Source organism: Chiroxiphia lanceolata, chromosome 1 (genome assembly GCF_009829145.1).
Source record: "Chiroxiphia lanceolata isolate bChiLan1 chromosome 1, bChiLan1.pri, whole genome shotgun sequence".
NCBI classification, from domain to species: domain Eukaryota; kingdom Metazoa; phylum Chordata; class Aves; order Passeriformes; family Pipridae; genus Chiroxiphia; species Chiroxiphia lanceolata.
Genome location: NC_045637.1, coordinates 45,544,391 through 45,562,022, shown reverse-complemented (window position 1 = coordinate 45,562,022; position 17,632 = coordinate 45,544,391). Strand labels below are relative to the sequence as shown.

Genomic DNA, 17,632 nt, shown 5'->3' with positions numbered 1-17,632 from the left:
CAGATCCTATGTTCTTTAGCTCGGTCTTCCTCTCATGATCTCTGACCCACCAGTGGTGCCCCAGTGTGTGCTGCTGATCAGAGGCATTTCTATGTCCTTAGGCTTTCAAACACTTACTTGACAGATGAGTATTTAATGTACTATATAAAGTGTTGAAATAAATGGCAAACGACAGATAAAATGTTGAAAATAACATGCTACTTCAACAGTTTATCCCTTATCAGATTTTTATTTCAACACTTTACACTCAAAGTGTGAATATGATAGTGTTTATCAAGGCCATTTATCTTTGAGTAATGTTAGCATGGAGGGTTGTGATATAAAACATCCATGTTACTTGCAGTAACAATATGCTGAATATTCAATGAACAATTTGAAAAATTTGTTAAACACTATTTATTTTCATGATCTTTTTTTAACCACGGAGGCATTGTGAACATTTGTAGAGTCAGCCAGTAACCAAAGGTCCTTCCTTCTACTAAAATAAACAGAAATACTAACTGACTCACTTCAGAAGTCTTAGTGACTGATAAATATGAAAGCATTTTATGCAGAAAAGCTGAAAGATAGAAAGGCTGAAAGAGGAACCAGAGTCAGTGATTTAAAGTATGGCAGCTGAATTAGCCGAATTAGATATTTTCCATAAACTATTCAGTGTAAAACTTTTTTCTGAATTGTTATGATTAGTAGAATTTGTATAGCAATAGTACCAGACAAATATCTTTGCACAATCACCCCAGGTATCAGGAGTGCCAAATATTAAAAAATATTGGATTTTTAATATTTTGTTTAACCAGTTTGTCCCTTGTTTCTCTTCATTTATAAATATCAGAAGAACATGGTCCATAGACAATGCAAAAACTACATTTGCTATTTCTATACACTATTAGTGTATATATACAATATATACACTATATAGTAATATAACATTATTACTATTATATGCTATTAGTCCTGTGTACAGAGCCATCTGAATAGTCTATTGTTATTGTCATTCCCCCAAGTGCATAAGTATAATTTCTACCTGGCAGTGCATTAGAAGATGCAACAATCTCTGACAGGAATCAATACTGTTACTGAGCAAGCCTTTACTTGCTCACAGGGAAGTTTCTTCAGAAGTTTTAAATAAAAATGAATTTTTCCTCCCAACACAATTACTCTTGTCCCTCTCTTTCAGTGCATAGTAAGGGAAAACTTTGATCACACCTTCAGAATGGTGCAGGAAGACAGAGGACATGGTAGAGGTGGCCTAAGGAAATAAAGAACTTAAAAGCATTGTGAGTTTCCTCTGGGACAGTCTTTATTTGCCTAAGAAAACAAATATGTGAAAACTGATTTTTCTAAAGGTTGGTGCTTGATTCAAGGTTTATATTTATTTGATCATAATGCCAGTAATCTGTTTTGCATAGCTGAACCAATCTTTGAGCTTTTCAAATATTTAAACTCTGTGTTTGCACCAATGTGCTTTCTTTCAGATGCAAAGTCCTTTTTTTTTCTGCTATGTTCCTTAGTATGAACAACAGTGGCATATTCCATGGACCGTATTTTCAGGGAGCATTATCAAAGGTATTGTAAATAATTTGGTGCAGCTCAAACATCTTCCTACAAGTTATTGATATAAACTCATAATGCAAATGAGCTTATCTGCATGGGGTCATTCAAGTTCCCACTGTGCTGTGTAGACACCACATTTTACTGAATTCTGTATAACATCTGTCAGCAAAAACAAAGCTTTACAAGTTGCTGTGATCAGTGGGAGCTCAGACATATATCCATGGGGAAAAAAAGGAAAGGTGATGAGAATATTGTTATTTTCAGAATATGTCAAGTTTGTAGGCTTTAGATCAAAAACAGATTACAGGATGTGGAGCAAGTAGAATGTTGAGGAAACACTACATGTTGCAAATAGGGCCAGGATAGTTGAAACTCTACTTAGAATGGGGTAAAAAAGTCCCTAAAAGCTTGATTTTTAGCTGGCCTCCAAGAAGACTTTCAGTATACAACTGTTTATCAGGTCTATACTAGTGAAACAAAACACTTTGATCCTTAATGTGCTTTCAAGGGGTTTGGACAGATATCATTTGAAACAAACAAAAAAAACTCCATCAATGTAACATATTTGCAAATTATTTTGACCAAAAAGAACCTGATTTTTCAAACGTAGTACCTGGGCACAGACTATCACTCAGTTTGGTTGGTTTCGATTTCTCTCGGTTTCTATAGATTTTTTTCCCCTTACCTAAAGGGGGAGGGACGGAAAAGGCTTTTGCTGAGCCTTGGAAGTCTGGCGAGAAGCCAGCTCAAAACTTGCTCAACCCTTCATCATGTCAAGCTCTCAACAAATATGTCTCCAAAACTATTTTAGCCTGATCAGACATTTCAGTCCAAAACTTGGAGTGGAAGACAGAGAAGCATCTTAGGTCATAGGGGTAAGTGACTAATAGAGCTGGGATAGAAGTTCAATTAGCCTTGTGACATCTTGTCCATTCAACTACCATGAACTACTAAGAGACTTTCCCTTTCTTTAACTCCTAGAGTACGTTTTTACTGACATTCAGCATCCCAAAAGACTGAAGGTCAAGTAACCTCTTCAGGTCAAGAAGTGGGGTATGAAAGGCAGAGAGCATATTGCTCTTGTTAGAAATCTCAAACTTATGTTCCTGTGGTTTAGGGTATGGTTGTTCTTTTTTTCTTTATTTATTTATTTATTTATTTATTTACTGTTGCAATTCTTTTTTATACCAGAAATCTCTGGAAAAAAAGCAAGTAAAATCATGCTTTCTTCATTATTTTATGAGACTGCTTCGCATGAAGGGTTATTTAACCTTTTGAGTTAGTAACGAAGAGCAAGCTTTAAAACATTTATAAATGTATTTTCAGATGTGCCAATAGCTGTTATATAAAGAGTTTGCAATTAAGAATTCTATGAACAGAATATTTAAGAAAAACTTGCTGTTAAGAGCGAAAAATATGTAGTTTATTCATTGCCTATCTAAAGCAAAAGGTGCCAGACTGCTGTTGGAAACAGCTTTGGAAAACTAAAAAATGTTTCTCTTTAGAAAGCTTCTAGCCTTTCTAAATTTGTGCAGTGACAAAATAATATGAAAAGTTTACAATGAATACTTGTCATCAACAAAAAGAATTTAGGAACATTGAATTAAAGCTCAGGCTTCTCTTGCTCTTGAGCTCCATATTTGGCAGACCATTTTTCCTCTCAGAAAAAATCCATAGTGACAGGGGATGAAAGTCACATGTAAAAGATGTGCCAAAAATTTTGCATCCAAAAAACTCTCTCTATTGTCTTGTACCTTGACTTTTGTTATTTTTGTTTAGAAATTTCTGTTTAGAAATGATTCATGGGGCAGACCTAGAAAAATGGAATTTACACAGTCAAACAGAAAAAATGCTCGGGAATCAGAGCAGACATGTTGTGAAGCCATGCATCACACTTAAATGATTCTGAATAAATGATCTGTAAAATCACACCTGTTTATTTGCAGATAATCTACAACAAAAGGAATAAAAAAAAATTAAAATTCCTGTGACAGCTTGACCAATTTAAGTTTTTGCATAAAGAAACCAGCATGTTTAAAACAAGCTAATACCTTGAATAATAGGGCCTCAAAGGGTTGTTCTGCAATATTGTAGTTAAGAGAGTATGTCAGCCAGAATTACATGTGTGCAGATTTGAAATAAAATGAATGGGTTGTAAAAGAATTGACTGCCCTTGATCTTTGCACTTGTTCCTCACTGATGTCTTAGAGACCTACACAAGTGTATCAAGACATCTATCGTCTCTATGTAGCTGGCTGGCAAAGTTCCCCAATGCATAGTGGATTTGAGTTTAACTTGGTTATGATGTAGGGCAAGTATTACACATTTTTCAGAATTTATGTAGCAAGTTTCAAAGTACTATTTTGTAATTTTAAATAATATGTGAGTTTGAAAGGGGTAAAGGTGTTCATTTCCAGTCCTGCAAATGTGTTTCTTTCTGATAAGCAAGTGAGAAGACTGAAATATCGTTAGATGCTGGCAGCACAAAATGGCATACCCCCACGCACAGTCTTTGACAGAAAGGATGTGCTTCCTTTTTTTATTTGCATTTCTAAATTTGCAGTGGCAGGTTGTGCTGGTTTTGACTGGGGTAAGGGGTGCACAAGGAGATGGGAGGGGACACAGCCAGGACAGCTGACTTCAACTGACCAGAGGGATATTCCATACAATACGGTGTCATACTTAGCATATAGTGCTGGGGCAAGAAGTAGAAATGGGGGGACACTGGGAGTGGTGACATTTGTAATCTGTCGTGGTTTAACCACAGCCAGCCACCATGCCCCACACAGCTGCTTGCTCACTCTCCCACCATGGAGATCAGGGAGATAATCAGAAGGGTAAGAGCCAGAAAACTCGTGGTTGGGATAAATACAGTTAATAGGAAAAGGAAAAGCCACACACACAAGGAAAAGAGAACAAAGAATTAATTCACAGCTTCCCATGGGCAGGCAGGTGTTCAGCAATCTCCAAAAAAGCAGGGCCCCATCACATGTGATAGTTACTTAAGAAGACAAACTGCATCACTCAAAACATACCACTCTTCCTCCTTCTTCCCCTCCCACTGTATATACTAAGTATGATGTGATATGGTCTGGAATATCCGTTTGGTCAATTTGGGTCATCTCTCCTGGCTGTGTCTCCTCCCAACCTCCCATGCATCCCCAACTTCCTTGCCAGCAGAGCAGTATGAGAAGCAGAAAAGGCCTAGTCTCTGTGTAAGCACTGTTCAACAATAATAAAAAGACCTCCATACTATCATCCCTCCGTTCAGCACAAATCCAAAACATAGCCCCATACTAGCCACTGTGAAGAAAATTAACTCTACCCCAGCCAAAGCCAGCATGTTTTCCCAAGTCAACATTGTGCATGAAGGAGTCTGGGTTTTGTGGGCATGGCTAAACACCTGACATTGGGAAGCAGTGGATTAATTCCTTGTTTTGCTTTTCTTGCATGCACAGCTTTTGCTTTACTTATCAAACTGTCTTCATCTCAACCCACGAGTTTTCTGCTTTACTCTTCCAGTTCTCTCCCTGATCCCCCTGCTGGGGGAGTGAGCGAGCGGCTGCATGGGGCTGAGCTGCCGACTGGGGTTAAAGCACAAGACAAGTATGTGTTCTGAATTTAATATTTCTCCCCTAGTTGTTACACAGCATGGTTTACATTATTGAACTCTAGGCAGCTGAAGCAATACTTAAACTGATAATATATATCCCTTCACACAGGACAACCGGATTCCGTGGATCCTTTCTGAGCAATGATGGGGCAAATTAAGGAAAAAGAAAAGCATTAGGCAATACTTGAAAAAGGACTTTGTCAACTTCTGACTATTTAAAACTTTTCCCATAGGATTGATTTGAAATGTCTTGGGTAGTTCTTATGCTCACACTAATCAGAAAAGACTCAGTTATATGGTAAGTAGGACCAAAAATAGCAAAGAAATTATCAGATAAACGCTCAAGTACCAGTTTTCTCACAGCAAAAGGGCAAAATAGTAGAAGAACCAAAGACAATTCTGTATGAGAAGGGAGAGAAATGAAGCCATTCATTTCAGAGGGTAAATACTGAAACTTAGAAAGTTGAGAAAAAAAGCATTTAACAGATGCTGATATACCAGAGGGACTAACACTGTTTCAGGATGTCTATTAAATTACCTGCTGTGACATACACTAACATGAGAAATGGGAAGAGGAGTATTGCTGCATGTGAGACATCTTGCCCCAAAGTTCACCATGCCCTTGAGGTCCAGCTACATGGGTCTCCTCTGCAACATCCACAGAATACAAGTGTTCTGGAAAGAAATTAGTAGAGGGTCTTTGTGGGGTTTTTTTCCTACTTCTATATTTGAGTCTTTTCCAGAAAAGAGAACACAGTAAAAAATACAAGTCTAAAAAGGCCTAAATTTTATCTAGACAGACAATGCCACATTAACAGAAGTTGGTTGGTGAAAATGAGAAGGCATTTTCTTTTTGTTTCATATATACAGCAGATTGATCAGCTTCCAAGCCCATTCCCAAGGAGTGAAGAGGCATTTGTCTGTATTGTGAAACCAGCGAACATCACAACTAGGGTAAAGAATCCTTCAAGTGGTGCATGATCTGGTACACAACAAGTGTCATTCAAGCTCCCTTATGTGAGCGAGATTCACTGGGAGAGGTTCTGTGTGTCTAGTACGGTATGTCTGAAGAAGAAAACTATCCCAAAGGATACTATTCCACTCATCTGTGTCAAGTGAAGTTAAATAATTTTTTCAGAGAATGAGGCTATCCATTGGTTATCCATTTCTTATATTTTCATCATAGAATATATTTTCAGATAAGAGAGGCTATACAGGTCATTCCTACACAAGCACATTCCCTTCTTAATCCCTGAATTAATATCAGTTAACAAACAATTGAGCAGTAGGCACTTGGGTGCATTTCCATGATTTATTGTAGCTTTTTTTGGTGTATAGTTATGACTTCTACAGGGTTACTGCCATTGTCTTTTAAATATATCCAATTACTTTCCTTGGCTTCATATAAATTCTCCTTTTACCTTCATCACATAAAATATTTTCACTTAATATTCACATTAAGATTCACGTAATACTAATCTTTTAACTTTTCACTTAAAAGTGTTCAAGGCCAGGCTGGATGGTGCTCTAAGTAACTGGTTTAGAGGGAGGTGTTCCTCTTCATGATAGGGGCGTTGGAATGAAATGATCTTTAAGGTCTCTTCCAACCCAAACCATTCTATGATTCTGTGAATATGCAGCATCTTTCAAATTGTTCTAATGCCAAATGCCTCAGTTGTTTCTGTCATGTAAAGTAACTGCTTCTGGCCCATAGTGTAATGATGCCTGCTAGTGCATAGATTTGGTATGTTTGCCCTTTGAGAAGTAAAGTTTTTATCAGTTTATAGTTTTATCAGTTGCTGTGAAGTACATCTTTTATTTTTATTCTGAAGGAAACCTCAGGAGTAGTCGAGTTTCCTCTGTGCACACAGGAGTCTTGCATATTGTTTGACTTCACAGATGCCACATTTCACTTGCCCTTCCTATTTCTTCTTTTCATATTACAGTCACTTCATCTCCTTGGCATTTTTTATGAGTCAGAGTTGACCAAACCAATCTTCCAAGGTTAATTATTAATTTGATTCATCAATAATTCAAGCATTTTTTTTCAGCTATGTGATGTCATCTGTGTTAGTTAAGGACCTTAACTTTAGATCATCTCAAGTCATGCCCTCTACCTCATTTATCATTCTTACTGTCTAGTTTAAACATATGATGAAAAGCTGTAGTGATTCTATGCTTCCTTATATTATAACAAGCATTGAAGTTGTTTAATTTTTCATTATTTTTTTTTACAATGCTGCAAGAGTCTTCAAACACAGCTTTCATAATTGCAGTTATAAGTTCTGAATGCCATGTGACTTTGCAGCTTTCCATGATGCTTCCAATCAAAGTGAAACAAAAGTCCATGAAAAGGACAAACATCATTATTGGTCTTATCATTTTCTTCAATAGCCAGCAGAGCATGCATTCCCAGGCAGTGTAGCTTAGGTGTGGTTTGAGGTTGCCCTAAATGTCTTCCCCTTTTTCTCTTTAAAATGGTTTCTATCTGTAAATTATTGCCATGATTTTCCTGAGTTATATTTCAGCAGAATCTTTTTACGAAGTCTGTTCAATTATTAATGGTAGGCAGTTCTATATTTCTTCTTCCCCTTATACATAATTCCATCAAAATTGACAGGAAAGTCAAAATGCTCCCAACATTTTCTCTAGCGTCATATTTTTCTTTAGCCAGCGTGATTAGTCTCAGCTTAACCATTTTGTACATTCGTTCTATTTTTATATTCACAGGATCACATAATGGCTCAGGTTGGAAGGGACCACAGTGGGTCATCTGGTCCAACCTCCCTGCTCAAGCAGGGTCATCCTAGAGTACATGGCACAGGATTATGTTCAGATGGTTGTTGAATACCTCCAGTGAGGGAGACTCCACAACCTCTCTGGGCAAGCTGTTCCAGTGCCTGGTCACCTTTCTGCCTATTGCCTCTTGCTCTACTGCTCCGCACTACAGAGAAGAGCCTGGTCCATCCTCTTGACACCCTCCCCTCAAATACTAGTAGACATTGATGAGATTCCCTGTCAGTTATCTCTTCTCAAGGTTGAACAGGCCCAAATCTCTTAGCCTTTCCTTGTAAGAGAGATGCTCCGGTCCCTTAATCATCTTTATCTCTGTGATCTTTAAATATCAACAAACTCTCTTGGACCCCTCTGAAAATACAGGCAATTTACAGAAGTATTTGATTGTGTCAATATCTCAGTAGGGGTACAAAGGATGCCTCATATTCCTGTCTTCTGGTTACATCTTTGGCTGCTTGTGCTTGCTCGATGTGTTCCCTCTTAACCCTCCTTTTGCTAATAGGGTGGTCACTACAGTTCTCCCTTTCCCACAGCTCATCTCTGTTGAGCCTGGCCTTGTTCCCATCCTCCTTCAAGTCTAATTTAAAGTTCTAGATTACTGATCTCTTTAAGTGCTGTTTTGTTTCCAAAACTTTTATCAGTCTCATTTTAGAAATGTCTTCGTTCCTTACAGTGTCATCATACTTTCAGCTTTCCCTAGAACTATGATTTCTTTTTGTTTCTCAATTTTTATAAAACTTATCCGACTATTTCTGTCTTTATATCTTTCAATAATTTTCTTTCCTGAACTTAGTTTTGGTTTCCTGAATATTCCCTGTCCAGTCTGTAATGAGATTTCTTCATCAACATGAATTAATGGACTGCAAAAATGTCTAAATGGCAACTTGAATATCCTCCTCATAGAGCTTTCCTTTTATTAAAATTGAATTTGATTTCAACTACAACCAATTTTGTAATCTCAGAGTTGTTGTTTTTTTCACTTAACCTTCTTTCCCACAGGGCTTTCATGAACAGTGGCATTTTCTACTCTCCTACGTTTAACAACCAATGCCTTTATTAATAATAAAGTGCTCTCTTTTCCTTTTAGTGTTGGTAAGTGGCAAATTCCATAAAAGCTCCTGATGTCTTTAGGAGAAATCCACCTGCAGCCTGTAACCAAACTGTGCATCTCAAGGCAACCCTGAACTTTGCCCTGGACAGTATGAGGGAAAGAAATTGCTGAGGGGGGATGTTACCCAGATTTAAACTGGGTTTAGTGTTTTTGTCAAGAAACTGAATAACAACATCTGTTTTAAAAAAAAGTAATGTCTGCTTTCAAGAATCATCAACTACCTGCACTGACATATCCTTCTCCTAATAATCCATAAGGGACTATTGAAATAATAAGTTACAAATTTGTGAGAATTGCTTTTGTAAAAAGATGATTTCACCATTAAAATAATTATGTTTTTTAAATGCTTAGCACTCACAGTCACTATTTAAAAGTAAACTGTGTCTATTGTTTTTGAATTTCTGATCAATTTTGTCTCATGTAGTGGGTGGGCTGCTATCAGATGTTTGGCAGACTACAATGCAAATTAAGTTTTTTAGTCTATGGGAATATCCATTAACCATACACATTTCCAAACTTTAAAATGCATGCTTGAAAATTACAGGTGATTAGATTCTTTGTTGTGAATTGCAGAACAAAAGCTGAAAATCTAGCTCTGCTTTTCATGTATTATATCAAACAATGATGCAATTCCACCATTGTATAGAATAAAAGGTGTGTTCATGTTTGAAGAACACAGTGTCCATAAAGTTTAATCTGCAGTCTTATGTTCAGAGAGGTTTGTAAATCGATTCTTCACTAGATGCTGTAACTCTTGTCGACTGAAGATAAATGGCTGAATTCCAAGAGAATACAACACAAAGAAAACCATTAGCCCTGACAATTCATAAACAAAGTAAAGAATATTATTCACTCTTTGTTCTTGTAAAATAGTATCCAGGTTTCAAACACTAAAAAGGAAGCTCAAATAAACCATTGCAATTATTTAGTCAAAATGTGTTTGTTTATGAACAAAAAAAGAAAAAAGGCTGGTTTCTTTATAAGAAGTAAAAAGAAGAAGAGGCAGGAGAAACCTCCATCCTAATCCCAACAGCTATGTTAATAGGTATAGCTTTGTTTTCAGCCTTTTTTGTTTTATTATCTCAATCTTGGTGACCTATTTCTTCACTGAAAAAAGAGTGTCTGAAGCACAACGAATGCTTCTAGGTCAGAGGTTCCCAGCGTCTGTGCACCATGGTGACAGTCTCAGGAGATTTTCAACCAGTAAGAGTTTTCACAAATCTCTCATGAAAACCTTCAGGTTACAGGAGGGTAGAAGGGTTGGGGCTTGGTGTGGGGTTTATTTTGCACTATATGCATTTGTCTTCAGCCTTTGTCAATTTGAGATTCCCTGGATCACTTGGCTGCCTAGTCCCAGAAATTAAAATATATTTTACTTTTCTTTCTGTGACATTAAAAATGCATTGCAATGAATAATATAGTAGGACTGTGTATAAAACTAAGGCTTCTGCATTCCTTTTAAATGTTTGTTCTTTAGCAGAGATTCTCTGAGGGAAACTTATTGAAAGGATGAACAGTAATTTAATTTTTTATCATAAGCATTAGTGCAAAATAAAGGACAAAAGTACTTTGCAGGGCTGAAGAAAAGGAAAAGATATTTATCAGGGGAAAATACTGCATCTGGGCTGAATCTCTGGCACTGTGCATTCTTTTTCTGTTCAAAGAGTGGCAATAAGGAGATTAATATTTAGAGTCTATAATCATTTCCTATTTATGTCATAAGCAGTAAGTACTAAAGTAACTTACCATGAAAGTGTGCTTAAAAAAAGGGGTACAGTCAATAGATAAAAGTAAAGCTTTTGTGAGAAATCATTTTTAAATTCTGCAAATAAATTCAGTAACTACTGGGTGTCCCCAGTAATATTCTGAAAGAATGTTAAAAGTAATAACAGGTCAAATCAACAAATCATATATATCAGTATTTCTGATACATGGAAGACCTGCACTTCTGGAAGACGTCCTAAGAAAATTGTTCCAGGAATTTACCAGATGTTCACAGATTTGAAATATCATGCCACATCACTGCAATTTCAGGGAGAAGAAATAAGTGCTGCTGAAAGATGAAAGATTATCGAAGTTAAGATATGTATGGAACTCTTCAGTTCAGGTACCATTTGTGATATTCACTCATGCACAACTTTTTCTGATATCAGTGTGAACTCATACATAACAAGGAGTACATCTTTTTACACTGCCAAAGGGAAGAAAAGAAAACTAAAAGCAGCAATGTTCTTTCCACTTCCCAAAAGAAACTATCAGTTGATAAATTGAAGTCTAAAAACACAGCATCGAACCTACCAAGTATTTAATTTTCTTTGCAAATACCTCATGAACTGACATTCTTCATAAAAGCCAACAGACAGTTTGGTTTCAGTAGGTCAAATGGATTTGTTGAGGCACATACTCCTGTTTCATTCCTGCATCACAGGTGCTATCCAGCTTTGTTATTTTTTTTGCCTAAAAGGTAAATAAGTTTTTTCATCAGGACAGTCTCAGACCCACCAATAATACTGTAGTACAGTAAATTGTCAGTAAAATACTGGAGTTTCTGGAGTATCTGTTTAAAAAAGCCCATTTGTAAGTCCATCTGTAATAGTAAATCACTAGTGACTGTTATGTATGGTATCAGTTTCTCCCAGTTCTTGTAGCTACACATCTCTTTCTCTCTCTCTCTCTCTCTCTCTCTCTCTCTCTCTCTCTCTCTCTCTCTCTTCCTCTCACATAACACACAGAGAAAATTTTCCTGTTACAAATTGTAAGAATTATTTTTCCTGACATCTATGCCAAAAACATGGCTATTCTCTAGCAATTTGCCAAAACTTGATAATGCTAAAATAACGTCTTGCACATACTATCCCAAAAATGAGAAGAGAACTGAGTTGCAGAAGAAATCCTTCATGTAGAAGCCTTGAGACAAGAATACTAGCTATGAACAAAAAATATCCTATGTGATGGGAATTTCTGTGTGAACTGCTTCCAAAACCCAAGTTAATCTATATTGAAAGTGCCATTTTCAAGTTGAATGAGTTGTTATAAAACCTTACTGTTACTGTTTCTATTTTTGTCCTTGTTATTATTCTAAGCACACTTATTGTTTGGGGAGCAATGAAAATTGTATAATGTTCAAAGGTAGAAAGTATCAGTATTTAGTGCAAGCCTTTTGTCACTCTTCTCACAACAAATCACTTGTAATAGCAATGGTGTAAAAAATGGCGATGGCCCCACCAAACTTGCAGCATTCTGCACTTCAGTTTACCAGGGCTACACTAGCTGCAGGTTAAAACCAGCATGACTAAGTCAGTCAAGGAAAATGCTTTACCCTCAAGGCTTTCTATTCCACTCCACTATTATGGGGATGTCTCAGCCACTTTCAAAGGAATGGGAGATTTGTAGGGTAGAAGCTACCAATTATGTGTAACCAGGAGTGAATGCAGACTTCAGAACACCAAAACTTTCCACATATCACATGGTAGTTATATTACTGACATTTTTTGCAACTTCCTGATATTTTGAAAATCCTCAGATTGTAATTTAGATTATTAAACCCTTGGTTTGAGAGAGCAATGGGAAAGCAAAAGTTCACTACTGCTCTTTCTCAAAAGAAGGGCTGTGTCCAAAAAAGGGGGTTTGGCTTTAAACACATTCTTGTCTAATGCAATCTAATCTAACCACCAAGTCAAACCTTAATACAGAAAGAAGATCTTATCCTGAAACAACTGGTATGGTTGCATATGTTTTCTGTGCATATGTGTGTGTTCTGTTTATGTATGTATAGATGTGGTCATGACTTATGTGGGTACAAGCCAAAAATAGTTAAAAGCACAGTGTATATTCTAATGATGTTTAGTGCCATGACACTAAGTGAAACAGCAGAAGTAGGAAATCTCATGGCAAACTTATTCTTGTGCTATGGAACTGAACAAGTCCTCTAGCAAGAAGAAGCCCAAGAAAAGAAACAGTTATACAGTTTGTCTTCTTTCTTAAGATGAAAAGTGAAATCAATTTGGGAAGTAAAAATACAGGTCACAGGAAGAACAGGAAAGGAACAAAGAGACAGAAGGAGTAGTTGCAGAGAGAAATGTCAGGTAAGCCTATTTGGTGAAAGCACTTGAAAGCACTTTGAAAAATAACAATGGTCTCCAAGGATTTCTGATGGAGCAGTCTCACATTCTGTAATTTGCACTGAAGGTTCTCACATACAAGCAGCATCTTGAAATGTCACCTTTTCTCATCTCTAATCTCTCCAGTGGATGTCCAGCTAAGCACCTGGGGATCTCACAGCAACTAAGCTGTTAAACTTTTATCACCCGAAAGAGTAAACCTTGTCACCTTGAACAGGATTTTCTTCACGGGAATCTAGTACTATGAATTGGAGTCAGGACTTTTCTGCTATTACCATCCAAAATGTAAAACCCAAGTGTTAATATTCTGTAATGAAGACATGCAGAAGGGGCAGTAAATACCTCCAGAAAGGTAAGGAGCATAGGCAGGTAGTGTTGTTGGTCCAGAACTTGTGAACTGTCTCACGTCTAACACTGTGACCTTGGGTAAGCAGCCTGACTTGCCTGCATTTCAGTTTTGTCTTCTCTAAATTAGTGCACTTTGGCGCCAAAGAAACTTTAAGACATGTAATCAATGCATACACACAGTTTTGAGGGTATTACTTTTTGCAGGTACTAATTTTGATATTTGGTATTCTAAGACATTGTTTGATTTTTCTCCTTTGGTACATGCTGGTGACTTCTCTGTACATTTAAAATCCTGAACAGTTCACAGAACCAAAATAGAGCAGGACTCTTGGAGATAACCGAACTGTGAGGCCAATATGGAAAAATGCTACAGAGTTTGAAAAGCAATGTGTGGAAGAGATAGGTAATAAATGAATATTCTTTATGCCTCATAAAATGACTAGAGAAGCATCCCTCCCAACCCTGCCCCAAGAGTCCTTTCACCAGGAATTAAGTGTAAGAAGAAGAATAAGGTGTCATCCCATGAAATGGTGGAATACAATCAATTACTGTAACATGCTTTGAAAGTTAAAGATAGTAAAGAATTTGAAGAGGAATTGTATTCAAGAGGGGTAGGAACTATAAAGCAGACAATTGTTTGCCTAGACATGGCATAAACTGCTGACTGCCTCAAAATGAGATTATCCTGTCAGGAGAAAGACTGCCCTACAGTTAGGTTCTTTCTTACACTTTTTTTGCTATGCCCCTGCCAGGTGGACATGTGATCCTTAGCAAGGTGACCCTTGGCTCTGATCTAGTTGAGCCGTTCTTATATTCCCACACTGAAGGTTTAGCTCCCACTGGAAATGAGAACAATAACACTTTGCCTCTTTCACCTTTGTAGTGGAAGGAAGAAAAAATGATGGCAAGAAAGGACATGACTGCTTGTGATTGCAGTCCTCAAGCCAGCTCAGTAATGCTTCTGGGAAAGCAAAAATGGGATGTAAGATGAATGAGAGACTGGTGCAGAAGAGGAGAGAGACTGCAGAGCTGTCCCTACAGACTCTGCATATATGAGGTGGAAGTAAGCAGTTACTACACAACTGTACTCATCATGTGGGTAACCTGTCATCCAAGAATCCAAATTACAGTTTAGCCCTTTAATAAGGTCCTAATACCCTGTGGACAAAATGTAACACTCCTTGAGTTTATTTAGTCACATGGAATAAAAAGACTATAATCCCTGGTGGATATAATAATCTCAGAGCAGTTCACTAAATGTGAACTCGGTATGTTCTATGATTTTGTGATTTCTATTCAAGTTAGCTCTAGAGAACAAGAGAAAAAGAAATACCACTGCAGTGGGAATCCTGACTAAGGCTATCACTAGAAATGCCAACAGTCTTCTAGTTCTGATCACTAGTGTTATTTTTCTACATAATAAGGAGAGCATGAGAGAGGAAAATCATAATGCAGGTTCTTGTTCTATTTTTTTTTTTTTTTTGAGCACAGGTCTGTTGTCTGCAATGACTCACAAGTACTAGAGGCACTAAATATTTTTAACAGAACTCAGAACTCTCCTGCAGAAGAAAGATTTTTCCTATACAATGTCTACATTGAATGGAAATATTTAAAAGTCTAGGAACACCTGGATAATAAATATCTGAATCTTTTTCTTACTTAATCTATAACACCCTTTTTCCGACTTCCCCAAATGATATTTTGATGGGTTTTGTTTAGGTTTTGGGGGGGGGTTGGGGTTTATTTAACAGATCGTGCTATGCTTTAATGCTGATAGCAAAACTTTCTGTATTGCATTACACCTCTTATTTTCTCCGTCTGTTTTCTCTGATTTACATAAAAAGGGGGAGAATAACACGGTTAAACTGTTCAGTAGGTCACTGTAAAGCAGTAAAGTAACTGAATTGAAATACTGGAATAAGTTCCAGATGGCTGCTGCTTCGAAGTTCGGCAAAGAATGGCTGCAGCGGCGGCGGATTGATCATCCCTTTGCTGGAAGGACGCGGCACTACATTGTTGCTGATCAACAGCGCCACTTTCTGCTGAAAGAAAATCATTACATCTCGGGGAGAGGCAATCTGGTAAACTGATTTCAGTGACGATGCAAATCACAAACCTTCCTCCTTGGTAGCTGGCTGGCTGTATAAGAAGCTTCTTCATCAAAATACGCAAAGTGCATTCCACAAATGTTGCAGTCTGATAATGAGGCCTGATGCTTAGATGGAAATGGAAAAATGCATGTTTGCTTTAGAGTTTTGTTCAAACAATTTCATTCTTACTTCCCCACCAGCATCACCACCATCTTGACCATTCATGCATCACAACCTTATGTCCATAGTCTAATGGATGATGTAAATGCTGTGATTTACACATAAAAAAAAATCTTGGGAAGACTGCATTATTTCATGTCATTGCCTATTTCAACAAATGCACATAAGAGTTCATGAAGATTCTTCACGGAAACAGACTTTTTTAAAAAATATTTCCATGTATAATCCAGTGGGTATTGATAACTGCTAAAGCTCACAAACTATCTAGCATGACAGCCAGAGAAGTAGTTGTATTTACTGCCTGGTTCTATTTAGGTAAAAAAAAAATATGCTAAATTTATATTTTAGGTATTCTTCATAACTATTTCTGACATCAACTCTTCACACTTTTGCTGGCAGCAAATTAAACGGTACAGAAATCTCAGGTACCCAGGAAAATTGCTGAAACTGCTTTTTAAATGTTGTTATTACTATCATACATTTAAGTATCTCCAAAGTAAGGAAATAAGGAGCAAATAATGCCACTCTTAAGTATATATGTATTATATATATATATATATATATATATATATATATGCATACATCCCAAATCTTCGTTCACGAAGCCTAGCCATGATGATGATGATACATATGCATGAGATTGAAGGATCATGACTAAACTTCAGTGTCAAAGGCTTCACTGCATTTTCTAAAGCAGGAAAGTTCAAAGAACATCATAATCTGATAACCATCAAGCAGGACTTTCCACTGGTAATGTTGTTCATACCTGCATACCGAAATTCAGTCGTAAAACTTAATGCATACAATGCATAAAATGCACAAAACATGCATTTCTCTGGTAGAGGCATTAGGGTGCACTGAATGACTTATTTGTTTTTTTTTTTAAATCTGTCACATACTGTGTTCAGCTCTCACAGTAAATTCTCTAGAATAAAGTGGATATTGCTACTGTTTCTTGGCTCTCCCCTTACATTAACTGAAGTATTTGTTACACTCATTGCCATTTTCTGTTTCCTGGCTTTCAAGAGCAATGTTAATAGAAGTGGAGGTGTATTATCTTATCAGGACTTAATATTTTCAAATATCCAGGATGCTCTCATGTTGTCTGCTTCCTACATAAAAGCTGACTTGGAAAAGAGAGACTTTTTCCCCACAATCGATATCTGAACAAGTGCTATCCAGCGCAAACATCTATAGTCTAGACATTAAAGCAAACCTTTCAGCAGCGCATCCTGATTTCTGCTGTGTAGCATGACCGTGGCAGTTTATTAAAGAATCTCTTTCAGTCTCCAAGTTGATGCTTTGCAGCATGAATCCCAGACTTTGGAGGCTCTCTTCCCTGCAAGAAAAGGCATGTGGTGAAGGATCAAGCAAGTAAGAGATCTAGATTGGGATAGAAGAATGTGCCTCAAAACTGCTAATGATTATCTAACAGGATCTGTAATCAGGCGCTGCAAAGGAGAGCCCACAAACCCACTGAAGTGAGAGATGAGTAATAACCATCCCCAATAAAAAAAGTTAAAAAGAAAGGCATCCTTGCAAATTTTTCTTGAAGACTTTTGCTCTTAGGGAAAAACAAAGTGTATGAAAGTCCAGTAACAAAAGCAAATACCATCTTCCCTGTGTGAAGCCAACTAAAGCCCTACCCACTAGCAAAGCCTCTCCTTACAGGATTCCAGAGGTTTTCTTTTACAACTGAATTTGGCTCTTTTAGCTGTAATGTCTTCCCACACATCAGTACCTGCTTCCTTCACCAAAGCATACAAAGGAGATGAGGGACTTACTAACCTAATCCTGCAACAGCTTTCAGAGCCATTGG

General features: G+C 37.2%; 2 long non-coding RNA genes across 3 annotated transcripts; both read left to right on the top strand.

Moving 5' to 3' along the window:
- Positions 1–2,439: 2,439 nt before the first annotated feature.
- On the top strand, positions 2,440–9,965 carry LOC116799541. The gene is made up of 4 exons (XR_004361078.1): positions 2,440–2,607; positions 5,077–5,160; positions 5,277–5,465; positions 9,051–9,965. It is a non-coding gene; the product is annotated as an uncharacterized LOC116799541 (long non-coding RNA).
- Positions 9,966–11,773: 1,808 nt separating this feature from the next.
- On the top strand, positions 11,774–16,076 carry LOC116799533. 2 transcript variants are annotated; one of them, XR_004361075.1, is made up of 3 exons: positions 11,774–13,946; positions 14,427–14,642; positions 15,466–16,076. It is a non-coding gene; the product is annotated as an uncharacterized LOC116799533 (long non-coding RNA). The 2 variants fall into 2 exon arrangements; XR_004361077.1 differs by lacking the exon at positions 15,466–16,076 and having other exon boundaries at positions 11,774–13,547; positions 13,844–13,946; positions 14,427–14,992.
- The last annotated feature ends 1,556 nt before the right edge of the window (positions 16,077–17,632 follow it).